Here is a 17,664-nt window from a genome sequence, read left to right as displayed (position 1 = left end):
GCGTTTGATATTTGAGCCCTTTATCTGCTGACAAATGTCACAGCAAAGGACATACTGTTTAGTCCGTCTGCATAGACCAGGCCACCAGTACCGTTGTTGTAGAATGGTGATAGTGGCCTGTATACCAGCATGTGCAGAAGCGACACCTTCATGTGCAGCTGTAATTAGCCCTAATCTTTGGTCTTCATTTGGGATCACTCGATCACCTACATCAGGAATTGTTGCAAAAGCAACATTATGTGCACTGATATGATAAGTATAGTTCGTAGGGTATCCTTTCGGAAGCGTTTTGCCTGCAGCCGAAGCTTTAACGGCAATCAGTATTTCATTATCCAACCTCGTCCGAGAACAAGTCACTGCAGCCACAGAAGCCGTAGCTACTGATGCTTTGGCTGCTTCATCAGCCAATGTATTGCCGGCAACGTGTATTCCTACACGTTGGTGCCCTAATGTATGAACTACATGGACACATGGTAGCTTATCCTTAAGATCAGCCACCCTCCCCCACAACATTTTGTGTTTAATGGTGTTCCCTTTAGAATCTCTAAACCCGTTCAGTTTCCAATGATTGAGATATTCATTGTATGACTGGACGCAGTAATATGAATCACAGACAATCAAAGTCTGTGTTTCTGGCTCTGAATGTTCGAGCGCTAGAAGAAGAGCCTTAAGCTCGGCCAACTGGGCTGTGCAGTCCCCTAAGGTCTGAGTGTAGGTATTGTGAAGATGGAAAACTCCGTCTTCCATTACCCCGCACACGGCTGCGCAAGCTGCCGAGTATTGATGTTTAGTAACCACAGCCGGTTGTGCCGATCCGTCAGTATAAATGATGGTATCATAACTGTCTATTGGAAAAATGTGTAGAGGAGCGGGGTACTCCTGTTCATACTGGAGAAATTCTTGCGTCTGAAGTCTTGGGTCAAACACATAATCAACATCAGTGGTGGTCAGAGACGTTGCCCATTGAATCCAGCGTGGATGTAATGCCTTAGCGTTTGGAACGCTTGCTTTAGTGACAGCCTCTAAGGCAACAATAATGTGCTTCCCCTGGGCAAGTGACCTCTCCTTTATAACGGCCATCTGAACTGCTGTCAGAATGTTTTCAGTAGGAGCAAAACGTTTCTCTGCATTGGAGTACAAATGTGATTTGTATGCTATCGGCACCGTGTCACCCTCATTAAAGGTGACATAGGTAAATCCAAGGGCACCAGCTATTATTCTGATGACCAAATTTGTTTTATTGTCACGTGTGTACAAGTGTCTAGCTTCCAGCATGTCTCGTTGTATGTCCCTAAGGATGTGTGTGTGCTCAATCGTCCATCGCCTGCTAGAAAAATTAGGCTGAATTAAGTCATAAAGCGGTTTGATGCGTTCAGCATAATTTGGAATGTATGTTCTGCCAAAATTAAAGAAACCCTGTAATGACTGTAATTTCTTAAGCGTGTTTGGAGGCTGTAGCTGAGCACACTTTTCTAGGAAGTACAGGGCCAGGCTCTTTCCCTCTTTTGATAGTTCATATCCTAGGAACAATACACTAAGAAATGCTATCTTGCTCTTCTTAAAATTAAATTTATAGCCGAAGGCTGCAAATCCCAAAATTTTCCGATCGACCCTTGCAAGATGAATGTCGAGGGTGTCGTCTGTGAGATAGATGTCATCCACATAGGATAATGCATCGGAATCAAGCTCGTGCAAGATTGATGTTACACGGGCCGAAAACAGTCCTGGGCTGTTTTTATAGCCTTGGGGTAAACGACAAAAGCGTTTCTGAGAGCCAAAGGAAAATGCACTTAGATCCCTACTTTCATGTGCTAAATTCTGGCAGAAAAACCCATTAGATATATCCAATGTAGTTTTATATTTCTTACGCACTATATTATTTATCAGTGCTGTGCTGTGTGAATTTTGTATAGCATATGTGCGAGTATGACTATTTAAGTGTCTATAATCAACCACTATTCTATATGAATGATCAGGTTTCGCAACAGGAAATAGTGGATTATTCATTGCCGATGTACAGGGCTCAATTACTCCCTGGTATTCAAGTTGTGACAGTATCTCCGTCACTGGAGCTTTCGCTTCATGTTTAACAGGGTATTGTGGCTGCGGCTGTGGTGTAGACCGAACAGGAATAACATGACAAGGAGAGTTCTTGTCCCAACCTACATGATTACGGTATAATGCAGGTGCCTGTGCTAAAGCCCATTCAGCAGCATAGGCTGTTTTGTCTGCCTCCGGAACAAGATCGGAGAAAGAAGGCAAAATGACATCTTCCCCATGTGGGAGCTTGCGGACATGTTCAGGTGGCCAGTCTCTCTCGGCCAACAGGATATCACTAGTAAGTTCATCCCAGAATATTAAACTAATAATGCATTCCACGTCTCCCTCTATCTGAATTGTTAAATCATAAACCCGATCGGGTGGGAGAACGCGGCCATCCGCCGTCTCAACCGCAATGTAATCGCTAGTTGCTGTCGCATCCAGATGATCTTTCAGACTCTGGCGACATATCATGACCTCTGCCGCGCTGTCCAACAGAGTCAATGCCCACCTCTTGTTCCTCAACAGTGTTCTCAATACTACTGGCATTTTTAACGGTCAGTGCTGCCACTTTTTTCTTTTTAAATTGTGGCTTTTGTTGAGGAGTCTTTTCTTCTTTTTTACTGGTAGACTGCGGCAAGTCTTTCTTTTCTTTCACATATTCCGGATGTCGATCTTGACGGCCCCCTCTCTCGCTACGTTTATCCGGTGCGTCCTGAAAGGAACGAGAGGGACGTGAATCAGTATATCTGTCTGGAGTTCTAATGTTATCCCTATTCCTGAGATTATACCTCCTTTCGGAGTACTCCGGATGTGGAGAATCAGCTCTTTTATTTCTCCTGTCTTTGAAATCTTTCTGTTTGTCCCAGTGCTTCTTAGAGCCCTCTTGTGCTTGCTTCGTACCCTCCTTATGGGCGGTACTTGGTATGTCCAATTTTTTAGGTTTGGCTCCCAACCCATCCCGTCCTATACTAGTATAGGAGATTATTTTCGGTAGCTGTCCCTCTTGTTCCATATGTGGAGTTTCCCGGAGACGCTGGCGTATTGCCAGTGCCACCGCTTCCCCTTTAATATTACTTAGTATTATCGTCGAGACGGCATCAATGTTACGCATCAATTTCATCCCCAGATCCAGGGCCGGTGCAGCCCCATGCTCATTTTGTATTTGTTTTAACACTTCCGGTAAATTGGCAAGTGTAGGGGTACCATATGTGGTAGTATAAACGGCAGCGAAGACTGTACCCCAAGTGGCACATTCATCCACCGAGAGAACCATCCCGAATGGCAAGCACATAGTGAGCAATCTATGTTTCTCCTGTTGCCCCGTATGGGGGAAACACAGCTTCCAGCTGATTTGTTTTCTGAGCAATCCAGAACGGTATTTTTTCTCGTTCCGTGGGCACTTTACCCATTATAGTATGTACTGTTTGTGGATTAATCCCAGTAGCCAATTGATATCCACCAGCTACTGGTGGCGCTGGACGCGCTGGTGTAGTGTTCAATGTTCGCATTACGAACTGAACCAATCGTCTATATAATGCCACTAACTCATTATACAATATTCTTAAATCTACGATCGGCATAGTCTGTATGCATGGGTGAGGTGTATATGTGGCAAACATGGGCCATGTAGGCCCTTCATTACTTAAAGGACCTAGCCTCACCCGTCGTAGTACATGTGGTAGGGCGCCTTCAAACCAGTTCTGATGCTCTTGATATGTGAGCGATATTTTATGATACTGGTATGCTTCGTATCTTACGGGTACGTCCGCAATGTCATAAGTGTGAAATGTGTGCGTTCGTTGGTCAGCCTCAGGAAAGGCAACCCAACAGTAAAATGTTTCTGTTTGGTAGGCCTCAGTCGCTTTTATAATTAGAGTAACATCCCCGCCCTCTTCCGTAAGGCCATGCGCTAATAAATGTTGTGTAAGTGCATGTCTAGCATTTGCAGGAATGTCTATGGTATTAGCCATAGTTGTTTAGAGAAACGGAACACCAAAAATAGGGGAAGTTTTTTTTCCTTTTGTGAGTTTGAGCTCGAACAACCTACAGCCTAATTAGGTGTTACTTGTTTGGCCGAGGAGGTTTCTCCCAAAGACCACGGACGTCTCCATATAATGGTACTGAGGGTACCTGTTGTCTGTGAGACAGTGATAGTCAGGGTATCCGTAAATTAGTGCCTAAACACCATCATTGGTGGCGCCATGTCGTAGTTTGGACTCTTGCTCTGAGCAAGACTGCTGGTCTCAGGATGACAGTACTTTCGTTTGTAGGTGACTAAGTTTCTTCCTACAACTAGTTGTAACTGTTGTCCAAACCTTACCGGCTTACTAGCAGTACCTCACCAGAAACACAATAGTAAAAGGTGATTTGTAGCAGTCGCTTACGCATGGACTTAAAGTAAGATCTCTCAGGGTTGTCGTGGTTAAACGGAAATGACCCTTTTCTCACAGATTTATTATGTCTCATACAAACAAAGGCAATAACACAGATGCAGTGAAGTTATAATAGTTTTTATTCAACATAACTGCAATTTGTGATAAGTTGCATGAACTGCAATGATTAGGATAATTAATATACCAAGCAACAGTATTGTGAAGAAGAGAGTCATTGTTATAAAGACCCCCACCATTGTGCAATATATGAAAGAAATATATGTATATGTATAAGATGGAATAAGCCCTAATATCCTAAGGAGAATAGGTCTAACCTCCTACCTAAAAGGAGAGCTGGGTTCCTTAAACCTAATCTGCCAAAGCCGTGTCCATGAGAGGAGCCCCCAACCCTCGTTACCTTGGAATGAGGTCTCTATCTCAGACTCCGCGGGGACACGAAGACTGGGTCAGCGTCAAGATGACTGCAGCATCGGTATCAGCGATGGTGGCGATGCCCTCTGGTCGGAATCCCTCTGATTATCTGTCTAAAAGTGTGTTGTATTTATACAGATCTACAAGGTCCCCTGACATAAGTGTTATTCATAACAATAGATAACAGGCATGCTTGGGACGGCAATTAATATCAACAATCCCTCGAAAGTATAGAGAGGGAAAATCCCTAAGTGTGAATGCCTACTGTATGTTTGTCTTTCGTGCTTGATCTTGACGCCTTGGCGCAGTGACACTGATAATAGAACCCATAACAAGTGGCCTAACTATAAACAAGGCCGCCATTTTAAAGGAAATAAATAATTAAATGGACTAAGACAGAGCAAGCTAAGTAGGTTAAAAGTCACTGGGTGACGGAGGCACGAGTTTACAAGCCTACTGCTAAGCTAACTCCTGTTATCCCGTTAAAACAAACTAGGATTCACTACAGTTGCTTTTCAAAAACCTCATACAGGGAATCCAATATCCAAACAAGGCATTGCCAGATGGATAGTCAAATGTATTCAAACCTGTTATCTCAAAGCAAAAAGAGAACTGCCTAAAACACCAAAGGCACATTCAACTAGGAAGAAAGGTGCTACTATGGCCTTTCTATGAAACATTCCAATGACTGAAATATGTAAGGCAGCCACATGGTCTACGCCTCATACATTCACCAAACATTACTGCGTGGATGTGTTAACAACACAACAAGCCACAGTAGGACAAGCAGTACTACGAACTTTATTTCAAACAACTTCAACTCCTACAGGCTGAGCCACCGCTTTTGGGGAGATAACTGCTTACTAGTCTATGCAAAGCATGTGTATCTGCAGCTACACATGCCATCGAATGGAAAATGTCACTTACCCAGTGTACATCTGTTCGTGGCATGAGACGCTGCAGATTCACATGCGCCCACCCGCCTCCCCGGGAGCCTGTAGCCGTTTCGAAGTTGATCTTGAACATTTGTAAATTTGTAAATATATCACTTTAAACCACATTATGTACATACATATTTACTCCATTGCATGGGCACTATTACTATAATACACAACTCCTACCTCACCCTCTGCGGGGAAAACCATCTAAGATGGAGTCGACGCCCATGCGCAATGGAGCCGAAAGGGGAGGAGTCCCTCGATCTCGTGACTCGAAAAGACTTCTTCGAAGAAAAACAACTTGTAACACTCCGAGCCCAACACTAGATGGCGGGATGTGCAAAGCATGTGAATCTGCAGCGTCTCATGCCACGAACAGATGTACACTGGGTAAGTGACATTTTCCATATATATGTTCGATGGCATGTGTAGCTGCAGATACACATGCTGTGCATATGGATTCCGACCTCTAGTGTTGGGCTCGGAGTGTTACAAGTTGTTTTTCTTCGAGTCACGAGATCGGGTGACTCCTCTTCGGTTCCAATTCGCATGGGCATCGACTCCGTTGTTAGATTGTTTTCTTTCCGCCATCGGATTCAGACGTGTTTCCTTCTCGCTCCGAGATTTCGATTCGGAAATCTTTCATTTCGACGGTATCCTGTTGATCGGGTTTAATAATCTTCCATTGATGCAGCACAGCAGTACCGTCGGGAAAGAACTTTGTTCGCCCTTCGGGGCGCGCGCACCCAACTCGGGCCTAGTCAGGCCGACCGCGTGGGGAGGCTTATGGATCGGTCTCCATTCCAATTTTACCCTCGGTGCCACGCGAAGTACCCATATACAGACCAGCATCTGGTTTGCAACCTCTGCCTTTCTCCAGACCATCGGGAGGAAAATTGTGAGGCCTGTCGATCGAAAAAGACTTTAAGAGACAGAAGAGCAAGAAGGCTTGAAATGGCGTCGAAGAGCGGGGAACATTTCGACGTAGAAGATGAACAATTAATGCAGACAGCAGTCTCAGTCCGAGATTTGGAGTAGGAGCAGGAATCTGAGGAAGACCGACCAGTCACAGCCGGACAACATGTGAGTACGTCTGCCCCTGCACCCTCACAAAACAAACAACAAAAGGCCTTGGGTATGCCACTGCCAGAAGGCCATGGCTCGGCCCGAAAAAAGACTGTCGGTGACCGACCCCCCAGTTCGGCACTGAAAAAGGCCACTCCTCCGAAAACCTCGGAAACAACAAAAAGCTCTGATTCAGACTCCGGTAAGCACCAATTTTCGGAATCGAAAATAAGAAAACCTGCTTCGGAGCCGAAACCTTCCTCATCCTCATCTTTTTCGATCCCGAAAAAAACATGCTTCGGAGCTGAAAAAGGCAATATACAGAGGAACATGGACTTTCGAAAAAACTTTAAGAAAGCCACAAAACCTCTCAAGAGGAGTTGGAGGTAGAACCAATACTGCAAATTATGGATGAAAGGCAATCCAGGATCCACATCCATAAAGAAACGGGGAGAATTCTCACAGCACCTCCTTTAAAAACAAAGAGGAAGCTAGCATTTCAGGAGGAATTGGACACTATGCAGCCTCCAGCTAAAGTGCCAAAACAGAAGGAGAAACCACCACCTCCTCAGTCTTCTCCTCCTCATTCTCCACACCTACCTACCTCTCCTCCTACCAGCCCTACACCAGTGCATTCACCTGCTCATTCATATGATTCACAACAGAACACTATGGATCCATAGGATCTTTATGACCCTGATCCCATCCCAAGCAATGATCCAGACAGCTACCCCTCTAAACCATCACCACCCAAGGATAGTACTGTATATAACCAGGTCATAGCTAGGGCTGCAGCCTATCATGGAGTTACCATGCATCCACTAGAAGAGGATTTTTTATTCAGCACTTTATCCTCAACTCATTCTAGGTACCAATGCCTCTCAATGCTCCCAGGCATGGTAAAACATGCAGATCAGATTTTTAAGGAACTAGTAAAGGCACGCATTATAACACCTAGAATAGAAAAGAAATAGAAATGTGCACCATCTGACCCTGATTATATCACCCATCAGGTACCACCTGATTCTGTTGTAGTTACTGCTGCCAGGAAGAAGGCAAATAGTCAGTCCTCAGGAGATGCACCCACTCCTGATAAGGAGAGCAGGAAATTCGATGCTGCGGTGAAAAGAGTTGTGTGCCAAGCAGCAAACCAGTGGAGGATAGCAAACTCACAAGCACTACTAGCTCGTTATGACAGAGCCCACTGGGCAAGATGCAAGATATAATACAGCTTCTCCCCAAAGAACACCAAAAAAGGGATCAACAAGTAGTGGAGGAAGGGCAAGCCATCACTAACAACCAAATAAGATCTGCCCTAGATGCAGCAGACACCGCTGCTGGGAGTGTCAACACAGCAGTCACTATAAGTAGACATGCATGGCTCCGATCTTCTGGATTCAAACCAGAAATACAGCAGGCTGTGTTAAACATGCCTTTCGACAAAAAACATCTTTTTGGCCCAGAGGTAGACACAGTAATCAAGAAACTATGAAAAGACTCTGACACAGCAAAAGCAATGGGTGCACTCTATTCTACACCACATAGGGAGTCATTTCGTAAACCTCAATTTCGAGGTGGTTTCAGACCACAGCCCTCAGAGGCATCAACCTCTCAAACAAAACCAGCCTACCAAACACAGTACCAACATGTTAGTTTTAGAGGCACGTACAGAGGACAGTACTCCAGAAATAGAGGAAAATTCCAGACCTCTAAGCAGCCTGCAACACACCCAAAACAGGGACTTCCCTCACTCCCTTCCACTCCACACCTCTACTGTGGGGGGAAGACTACAACAGTTCCACACACATTGGCAAAATATTACCACAGACAGCTGGGTACTATCAATTATCCGCAATGGTTATTGCCTAGAATTGATAAACACCCCTCCAACTATACAACCAAAATTTCCCAAACTAACAACAGAACACACACTTCTGTTACAAGAAGAGGTCCAATCTCTACTACTAAAAAAAGCAATAGGGTTAGTTCCACAGTCTCAGATAGGGACAAGAGTTTATTCTTTGTTTTCTAATTCCAAATAAAGATGGCACCCTCAGGGCAATATTAGACCTCAGGACCCTCAATCTTTACATCCCGTCAGAACATTTTCACATGGTAACTTTACAGGATGTCATCCCACTTCTACAAAAACAAGATTTTATGACCGCATTAGACCTCAAGGATGCGTATTTTGAAATGCCCATCCATCCTGCCCACAGAAAATATCTCAGGTTTTCATTCAAGGAAAACACTACCAATTCAAAGTGTTATCCTTCAGAATAACAACAGCGCCAAGAGTATTCACAAAGTGCTTGGCAGTAGTGGCAGCTTACCTAGGAAGACAACATATACATGTCTTTCCATATGTAGACGATTGGCTGATAAAATCAAGCAGTCGTACACAATGCCAGAATCATACACGTTATATAATACAAACCTTACACACACACACTAGGTTCTCAATAAACTACCAAAAATCACACCTTCAACCAGCACAAATATAACCATATTTAGGGGCAATACTAAATACTCCACAAGCTCTAGCATATCCAAACACACAAAGGATACAAGCTTTTCAGAACCTAATTCATATGTAATTCCACAAATACAACAAAATCAACAATACACTGTAAGATTTGTCATGAAATACTAGGAATTATGGCATCTTGCATTGCAATTGTTCCACACGCAAGATTAAACATGCAGCCCTTACAACAGTGCCTCGCACAACAATGGTCACAGGCACACGGGCAACTCCAAAATCTAGTTTTGATATCCCGCCAAACATATACGTCCCTTCAGTGGTGGAATTCTACCAATCTAAACAAAGGGCGGTCATTTCAGGACCCTGTGCCTCAGACCATAATTACAACAGATGCATCAATGATTGGTTGGGGAGCTCACCTAAACAATCACAGCAATCAAGGACAATGGGATGTCAAACAGAAACAGCTATATATAAACCACTTGGAGTTATTAGCGGTATTTCTGGCACTCAAAGCTTTTCAACCTCTTCTCACACAGAAGAATGTTCTTATAAAAACAGACAACATGACAACCATGTATTATCTCAACAAACAAGGAGAGACACATTCATCCCAACTGTCCCTTCTAGCCCAAAAAAATTGGAAATGGGCAATCCACAAACAAATTCACCTATTAGCACAGTACATCCCAGGGATAGACAATCAGTTGGCAGACATCCTCAGCAGGAATCACCAACAAACTCACAAATAGGAGATTCATCCTCAAGTACTTCAAAAGTACTTTCAAAAGTGGGGAACACCAAACATAGACCTGTTCGCAACAAACGAGAACACAAAGGGGGTCATTACAACCTCGGCGGTCTTTTAACAAGACCGCCGAGGCACCGCCGTGTGGAAGACCGCCAGTAGTGGCGGTTTGCTGCTTGGCGTATTATGACTGTTGGCTGCTCTCCGTCCTTTTTAGGACGGAGCGCCGCCAACAGCCATACTGGCGGGCGGCGGGGAAGTGGAGGTTGCTCCACCGCCACGCCAACAGAACAACGCCCAGCGAATTACGTCCTGTGATTCGGCGCGGCGGTGTTCTGTTGGCGGTGTGGTGTCGGCGGAGCAGCCCCCATGGCTCCCTTCCCCTCCCGGAGGATCGACGGAACAGGTAAGTTGATCGTCCGTTAGAGGAGGGGGGTGGGGGGTGTTGTGTGGGTGCATGGGGGTGTGCGTCTGTGTGTGTAGAGGGGGTGTGTGAGTGCGTGTATGCATGCGGGGGTGTTGCGTGTTTTGTGAATGAGTGCGTGTATGTCTGTATGTATGTTTGTATGGATGTGTGCGTGTATGTCTGTACATGGGTGTGCGTGTGTGACTGTGGATGTAGGCATGTATGTCGGTGTGTGTGTTGGTGGTGCCTGTGTGCGTGTCGTGTGTGAGTTATGTGATGTTGGGGGTCGGGGTGGGGAGGGGTGCCCTGCCACCTTTGGGGGGTGGCAGGGGTGGTGGGGGGTGTAGGGGAGGGAGTCGGGGTGGGGGTGGGGGAGACCCGTATCAGTGCCAGGGAAGGAATTCCCTGGCACTGATAGTGCTTACCGCCATGGATTTCATGGCGGTTCCTACCGCTGGAAATCCACGGCAGTAAGCCAGGTCAAAATACCGGCTGCGGTATTGTGACGGCCGCGGGGCTGGAGCTGTCCTAAGAACGTTATTTCAAACAACTTCAACTCCTACAGGCTAACCACTGCTATTTTTTGGGAGGACAAACTGCTTTGTAGTGTATGCACAGCATGTGCATCTGCAGCTTCACATGCTATGGAACGGAAAATGTCACTTACCCAGTGTACATCTGTTCGTGGCTTGTTCTGCTGCAGATTCACATGCACCCTCCCTCCTCTCCGGAAGCCTGTAGTTGTTTAAGTTACTACATTTGTATATACATTTACATTTGCATGGACTTCTCTTACTTTATACCTATATACTCTATCACTCCTTCCTTTACCCTCTGACGGGAAAACAATCTGACAACGGAGTCGATGCCCATGCGCAGTGGAACCGAAGTGGAGGAGTCACTCGATCTCATGACTCAAACAGACTTCTTCAAAGGAAAACAACTTGTAACAGTCCGAGCCCAACACTAGATGTTGGAATCCATATGCACAGCATGTGAATCTGCAGCAGAACATGCCACGAACAGATGTACACTGGGTAAGTGATATTTTCCATATGTGTGTGTGTGTGAATATATATATGTATATGTTCAGTGGCATGTGTAGCTGCAGATACACATGCTGTGCACTGTTCCTGCCATCTGGTGTTGGGCTCGGAGTGTTACAAGTTGTTTTTCTTCGAAGAAGTCTTTTCAACTCACGGGACCCGAGTGACTGCTCCCTTTCGGCTCCATTGCACATGGGCATCTGATCCATCTTATATTGTTTTCTTTCCGCCATTGGGTTCGGATGTGTTCCTCTTCGCTCCAGTTATTCAATTCGGAAAAAGACTAAAATTCACTGAAAATCATCGGTATTGTTTTCGATCGTGAAACATCTTGCATCGACACCGGCGGAACACACTTTCGGTTGCCCTTTGGGGCTCCTGTGCCCATCCAGGGCCTGGTCGGCCCGACCGCAGAAAGCGTTGAAGCCTCATGGGCTGGACCCCGTTCCAATTCTGTCCACAGTGCCACGCCAAGTATCCCTACACAGATCAGCACCGGGTCTGTAATCTGTGTTTGTCACCGGACTACCGAGAGGATACTTGTGAGGCCTGCAGGTCCTTCCTTTCGAAGAAGACCTTGAGGGATCAAAGGGTGAGACGACTGCAAATGGCGTCGAAAAGTACCGAGCACCTCGACGTTGAGGAAGAGGAGATGGCCATATCCATCCAAGCTTCTGATTCAGACAACTCCGATGCAGACCGACCACCCACAGCAGGCCAGCACGTGAGTACGCCTGCCCCGACCCACGCCCAGAGTCACTCCAAGACAAAACGAAATGCCTCAGGGACGCCACTGCCGGAAGGCCATGGCTCAACCCACAAGAAATCAAGCAGTGACCAAGCAACACCTTCGGCACGAAAAAGCACAAAACCGTGCTGAAGTCTTCGGACTCGAGCCGAGAAGCCTGAGTCCGAGAAAACTCAACATCAACTCGTTGAGTCGAAACCTCGAAAGAGTCTTTCGGAGCCGAGGCCTACTGTCAGCATGGGTATTTCGGTGCCGAAAAAAAGCCTCATATACTGAGGAACATGGACTTTCAAAACAAATGAAAGAAAGACACAGATTTGAGGAGGAACTTCACCAAATGGAGGAGTTTGATGAGACACAGGCAAGGATACAGATCCATAAGGATACTGGGAAAATCCAAACAGCACCTCCTCTCAAATTCAAAAGGAAACTGGCTTTCCAAGGACGTTCAGACACTGAGCAGCCAAAGGCTAAGGTGCCTAGAGAAAAATCTCCACCACGTCAGTTTTCCCCTGCACATTCTCCTCCGTATTCGCCTCAAAGAACTATTTCTCCTCTTGCCACACCCACTGCACAGTCACCCACACACACTGTGCAGTCGCAACAGGATACAGACCCATGGGACCTCTATGATGACCCTGTGTCAGACAATAGCCCGGAATGCTATCCTTCTAAACCCTCTCCACCCGAAGATAGCACCTCCTACACTCAGGGCTTGGCTAGGGCTGCTGCATTCCACAACGTGAGCATGCACACAGAGCCATTAGAGGATGACTTTCTCTTTAATACCTTGTCCTCGACGCATGCTTCCTACCAAAGTCTGCCTATGCTCCAAGGCATGCTTAAACATGCCCAACAGATTTTTCAGGAGCCCGTGAAGGGAAAACCCATAACACCAAGAGTGGAAAAGAAATACAAGCCACCACGGTCAGACCCAGTATTCATCACCCAGCAGCTGCCCCCAGACTCGGTAGTGGTCATCACAGTGAGGAAGAGAGCCAACTCACAGTCATCTGGAGATGCATCACCTCCAGATAAGGAGAGTAAGAAGTTCGATGCGGCAGGAAAGAGGGTAGCGTCACAAGCTGCCAATCAGTGGCGCATAGCAAACTCTCAGGCCCTCCCTGCAAGATATGACCAAGCTCATTGGGACGAGATGAGTGACATTATCCAACATCTCCCCAAAGAATACCAGAAAAGAGCTCAGCAAGTGGTAGAGGAGGGTCAGGCGATAACTAATAATCAAATAAGATCTGCCTTAGATTCCGCTGATAGTGCCGCAAGAATAGTGAACAATGCAGTTACAATCAGACGCCATGCATGGCCATATTTTAATTAAAGGGGAGAAAATGCATGCTCCCCACACCTGCCCCCGTCACCCAGGCCTTAAGAGGCCCTGGGGACCTCATCCCCCTGAGCCAGACACCTTACTATTTAGGGAGGAGTGCAAGTGGCCCCCTCCCCATCCCCTGCAACCATATTTTAATTAAAGGGGTGGGTATTGCCCTCTTCCTCGAGCCTTAAAAGGACCTAGGGACCCCACCCTGGGACCGTTTACCCTAGTTAAGGGGAGGGTGCCGTGCTACACTCTTGCCCAAGCCTACTGTGGCCCCCAAGGACCCCAGCCTGTGGCCAAATGTCATAATAATAGGGAGGAAGCTCTGTGGTCCATCTTCCCAAGCCTTATTGGGCCCCAGGCCGAATTCTATTATTAATTAGAGGGGGCCACACAGTTCCCCTCCCAAAGTTTTATTAGGCCCCAGGGACCCCAACCCCAGGCCAATTTCGATAATTAAGGGGAGAGAGCCTGCAGCTTCCCTCCCTTACCTTTCTTGGGCCATGGGGACCTCATCCCCTGGTCCACAGTAGGGTGCACTGATGCCCACCAGGACCACCCACAACCCTATAGTTGGGGGCCCGGGGCTGGCCAACGGACACAACCGTCTGCTCATCAAGTGACAGAGCCGTCAGTGCCCCTCAAGCTCCCTCCTGTTGGGAGCAATGTCTGTTTCCCTGCCAGCAGGAGTGCGGGCATTGAAACACAGGTTTGCTCCCACCCGGCTGAATCATGTTTAAATCTCCCCTGGGTGGAAGCAGACTTGCACTGCTGTGGGCAGGGAAGGCATGTTTGCTCCCGTCTGGTGGGAGATTTAAAAATGCTCCCTCCAGATGGGAGCAAACGCATTTCCCTACCTGCATCAGTGGGCAGGGGCCTTTTAAGGGCTGGGGGTTTAGGGGCTGCATGATGTCTCTCCCATTTTTTGTTCTTTATGGCCCCGGTTATGGGGTCCCTGGGACCTACTGAGTCTCACAGGATGGGGTCGCGCCATCAGCCTGGGAGGGGGGGCGCAGCACCCCCTCCCCTTACTTAATGTACCCAGCCCCAGAGGATGGGGTCCTGGCCTAACATGGGCTGAGGAGGGGGGCAAACACTGCTTTATTTTTTTTTCATGTTGGACCGAGGATGGTGGCCTTCTGTGGACACACACACACACACCCCTTGCCTTGCAGGAGCGAATTGGCTCAGGAAAAAAGCTCCCTGGGCCAATAAGAAGGCTCTGTTTCTTAAAATGAGGTTAGTGGTATTCTCACAAGAGTCCACGCAAATCTAACCTTCCAGATATACAAATAATTTTGAACATCATAATTGTTTTTACAGTGTAACGGCAATTTGATACTTTGTTTAAATGATCAGGACGCTATCTTATGTCCAAGTTTTTATATAATTTTTGTGGCCGTGAGGAAGACCATTTAGGTTAAAACGCGTTGCCAATAAATCTTTCTTAAAAAAACATTCCCAGAGGACGAGCGACATTGTGTCTATGAACATGAAGGCACACAACTAATTTGGATTGTAAATGGGACTTGCATCTGTTGCTCAGATGAGAATGTACCTTAAAAACGAAAGACAAGAGGCATCTGGCAAAACAGGAACAGTTTGTTTAATTAAACATTATGGCCGGGAGAGCAGTTGCAGAACCGGGGTCTGAGGACTGTCTCTCGATATACATCAGTTTGCAGTAAGCTTTTATACATTTCTCTGAGTAACATAAAGTAATTAAAAACATTCCTTTCTTGGTTGACAATGTGAACAGTTATTACGGAGTCATAAATAATGGTTCTAATAGCAAATGGAGCTGGGCCTCGATCTTCTGTGGCCACAGTGTTGGCCAGCGAGTACGTGTCCAGATGTCTGGCCTGAGGGGCGCATAGTTGCTGCGTGTGCTGTGTTCTGATTGGGTAAGTGTTCTCAAGTTGAGGTAGAGCACACAAAGGTGTAGGGCATTGAGAGCCTTCCGGACCTCCACCACCCGTGGGCTCTGGACGCCAACAACAAAAGGCTTCGGAGTCTGCAGTGTTTCTGTCAACAGGCTCTGACCCTTCACGGCCGTCGAGCCTGAAAATACTGCACAGGCCTTCAAGACCAAGGGTCGTTTGCATGCCAGCACCAAGGCAAGACAATGCATCAAAACTACAATTGGCTCTGAAAACCCCTTCAAGTCCATAGACTCTTGTTGACATCGAGGACACCATTGCAGTTGAAGCCCACTTCAATGACAGATTCCAACGGTTTGAGGTAACCCTTCCTTCAACGGCTTCAGGAAAAGTTGGATGCAAGTTGAAACAACTGTTCATCCATTTCCAAATAGGGAAGATATCCATGAAACTGCCTCCTAAGCCCTCAGAATCTTTGTCTAGGAATAGGAAACTGATCTTTGAGGAAGAACCTGCTTTGGAGCCTTACCAAGCATAAAAAACGCACTGACAGGGGCATCAGCCTCCTCCCACATGTCTCCTCTTTTTCGTCCTCTTTTGCAAATACTACCTCCCCAGCTCTATCACAACCTCTACATTTCACAGAGGGTTCCTCATACTCCTTTCACAGGGAAGAAAGCCCCTTCCACCCTACTGGTCCATATGATGTACAGTTTAATCCAGTGCCCACCAACGACCCATGGGATGACTATGTTGATCCCCACAAGATGCTTACCTTGGTCACTATCCAGTAAGGGTATAACCTCCACACAACAGCACTGGGTATCATGTAGTGATACAAGGGGCACTCATTCTTTGCAAGTTAAACATCCATGTCCTCCTAGAGGAAGAAGATTTCTAAATGGAGACATTGTCTTCGTCAGAAGGAATGGTATAGTTCCTCCCTATGCTAAAGAGTATGTTGAAGTCAGCCACAGACACCTTCAAGGACCCCATCAAGACAAGGGTAGTAATGCCCCGGGTGGAGGAAAAAATATAAACCCTTCCCAGTGGCCTGGCTTACATCAGATGTCAAGTCCCCATGATTCTCTTGTGGTACATACTGTGATAATACTCGGGGCACGACCTACTCTTCCCTACCCAAGCAAAAAGTTAGATGCTGCTGGGAAAGAGGGTAGCGGAAGGGGCCACTACCTACTGAAGAGTAGCTAACTAGGTCAGCGTCCTCTCCTGATACGGCAGAGCACAATGGTACGACATGAAGGAGTTAGTGAAACAGCTCCCCGAAGAGTTCAGGAAAGGGTGGTGGAGGAATTATGATGCCAACAATGCCTCTCAAGGGGCCAACACCGATTTCCTCCTCAAATGCCGTGTATGACTCCACATTTTGGGCTTAAACCCATATGCTGTCAGCATGTGCTCAACCTGGTGAACATCATTTTGATCCACAGGTTGACCAGATGCTAGAAAAGATTAGAAAGGTCACTGATTCTGCCAAAGCAATTGGTGTCCTTCATACCTTGTCTCCTAAAGGCTCCTTTCGAGACAAGAGTGTAGGGCCGACTCTCAAGACGCCCTCCCAAGACCCAATCCTTCCTACCAGAGGCAGCAGCAGTTGTAGTACCAACAGGCACAGAACTGATACACCTGTGGTGCCTGTTGAGGCAGCTGAGGCAAGGGAGGTCTTGGTAGATGAGTCTCCACCTCTTAAAAAAAAAATAATAAATTGCACGCACCACCTGCTGGGGTGCAGACTGCAATATTTCCTTCCTTGTTGGTAGGAAATCATATCAGACAGGTGGGTCTTAGTGGAGGTTAGCCACAGCTACTGCTTAGAACTTCTCACACCTCCTCCTAAAATTCTACCCTGCAACCATACCGTCACCAGAGAACAACTCCCCAGCGCTCCCCAACAGCTGGGCAAAGGAGTTTACTTCCTCTTCTTCCTCATCCAAAAGGACAGCACCCTTAGGCCCATTGTGGACCTCATGTCCACTGCTGTTTTATGTAGGTGACTAGAATCTGCTTGAAAGTCTTTTCTGTAATCTGTAATGCACTGTACTCAATTAAAACTGAATATTTTGCTTCTAAACTCAGTGCCTGGGGGTTCTAGCACTACTTGGAATTTAGCCCTTCCCATGCAATTAATAAAAAAAAAATGACTA

The 17,664-nt window shown here is 46.6% G+C and overlaps 1 protein-coding gene across 3 annotated transcripts in view; it reads left to right on the top strand.

The window, feature by feature from the left end:
• The window catches only part of ANKFY1 (ankyrin repeat and FYVE domain containing 1), a 526,918-nt gene that overhangs the window by 404,630 nt on the left and 104,624 nt on the right, over nucleotides 1-17,664 (top strand). The window lies entirely within an intron of this gene.

The sequence above is a fragment of the Pleurodeles waltl genome, chromosome 3_2 (genome assembly GCF_031143425.1).
Source record: "Pleurodeles waltl isolate 20211129_DDA chromosome 3_2, aPleWal1.hap1.20221129, whole genome shotgun sequence".
NCBI classification, from domain to species: domain Eukaryota; kingdom Metazoa; phylum Chordata; class Amphibia; order Caudata; family Salamandridae; genus Pleurodeles; species Pleurodeles waltl.
Note: the sequence above shows the minus strand (reverse complement) of the source record. Positions and strands in the feature narration are given on the sequence as shown.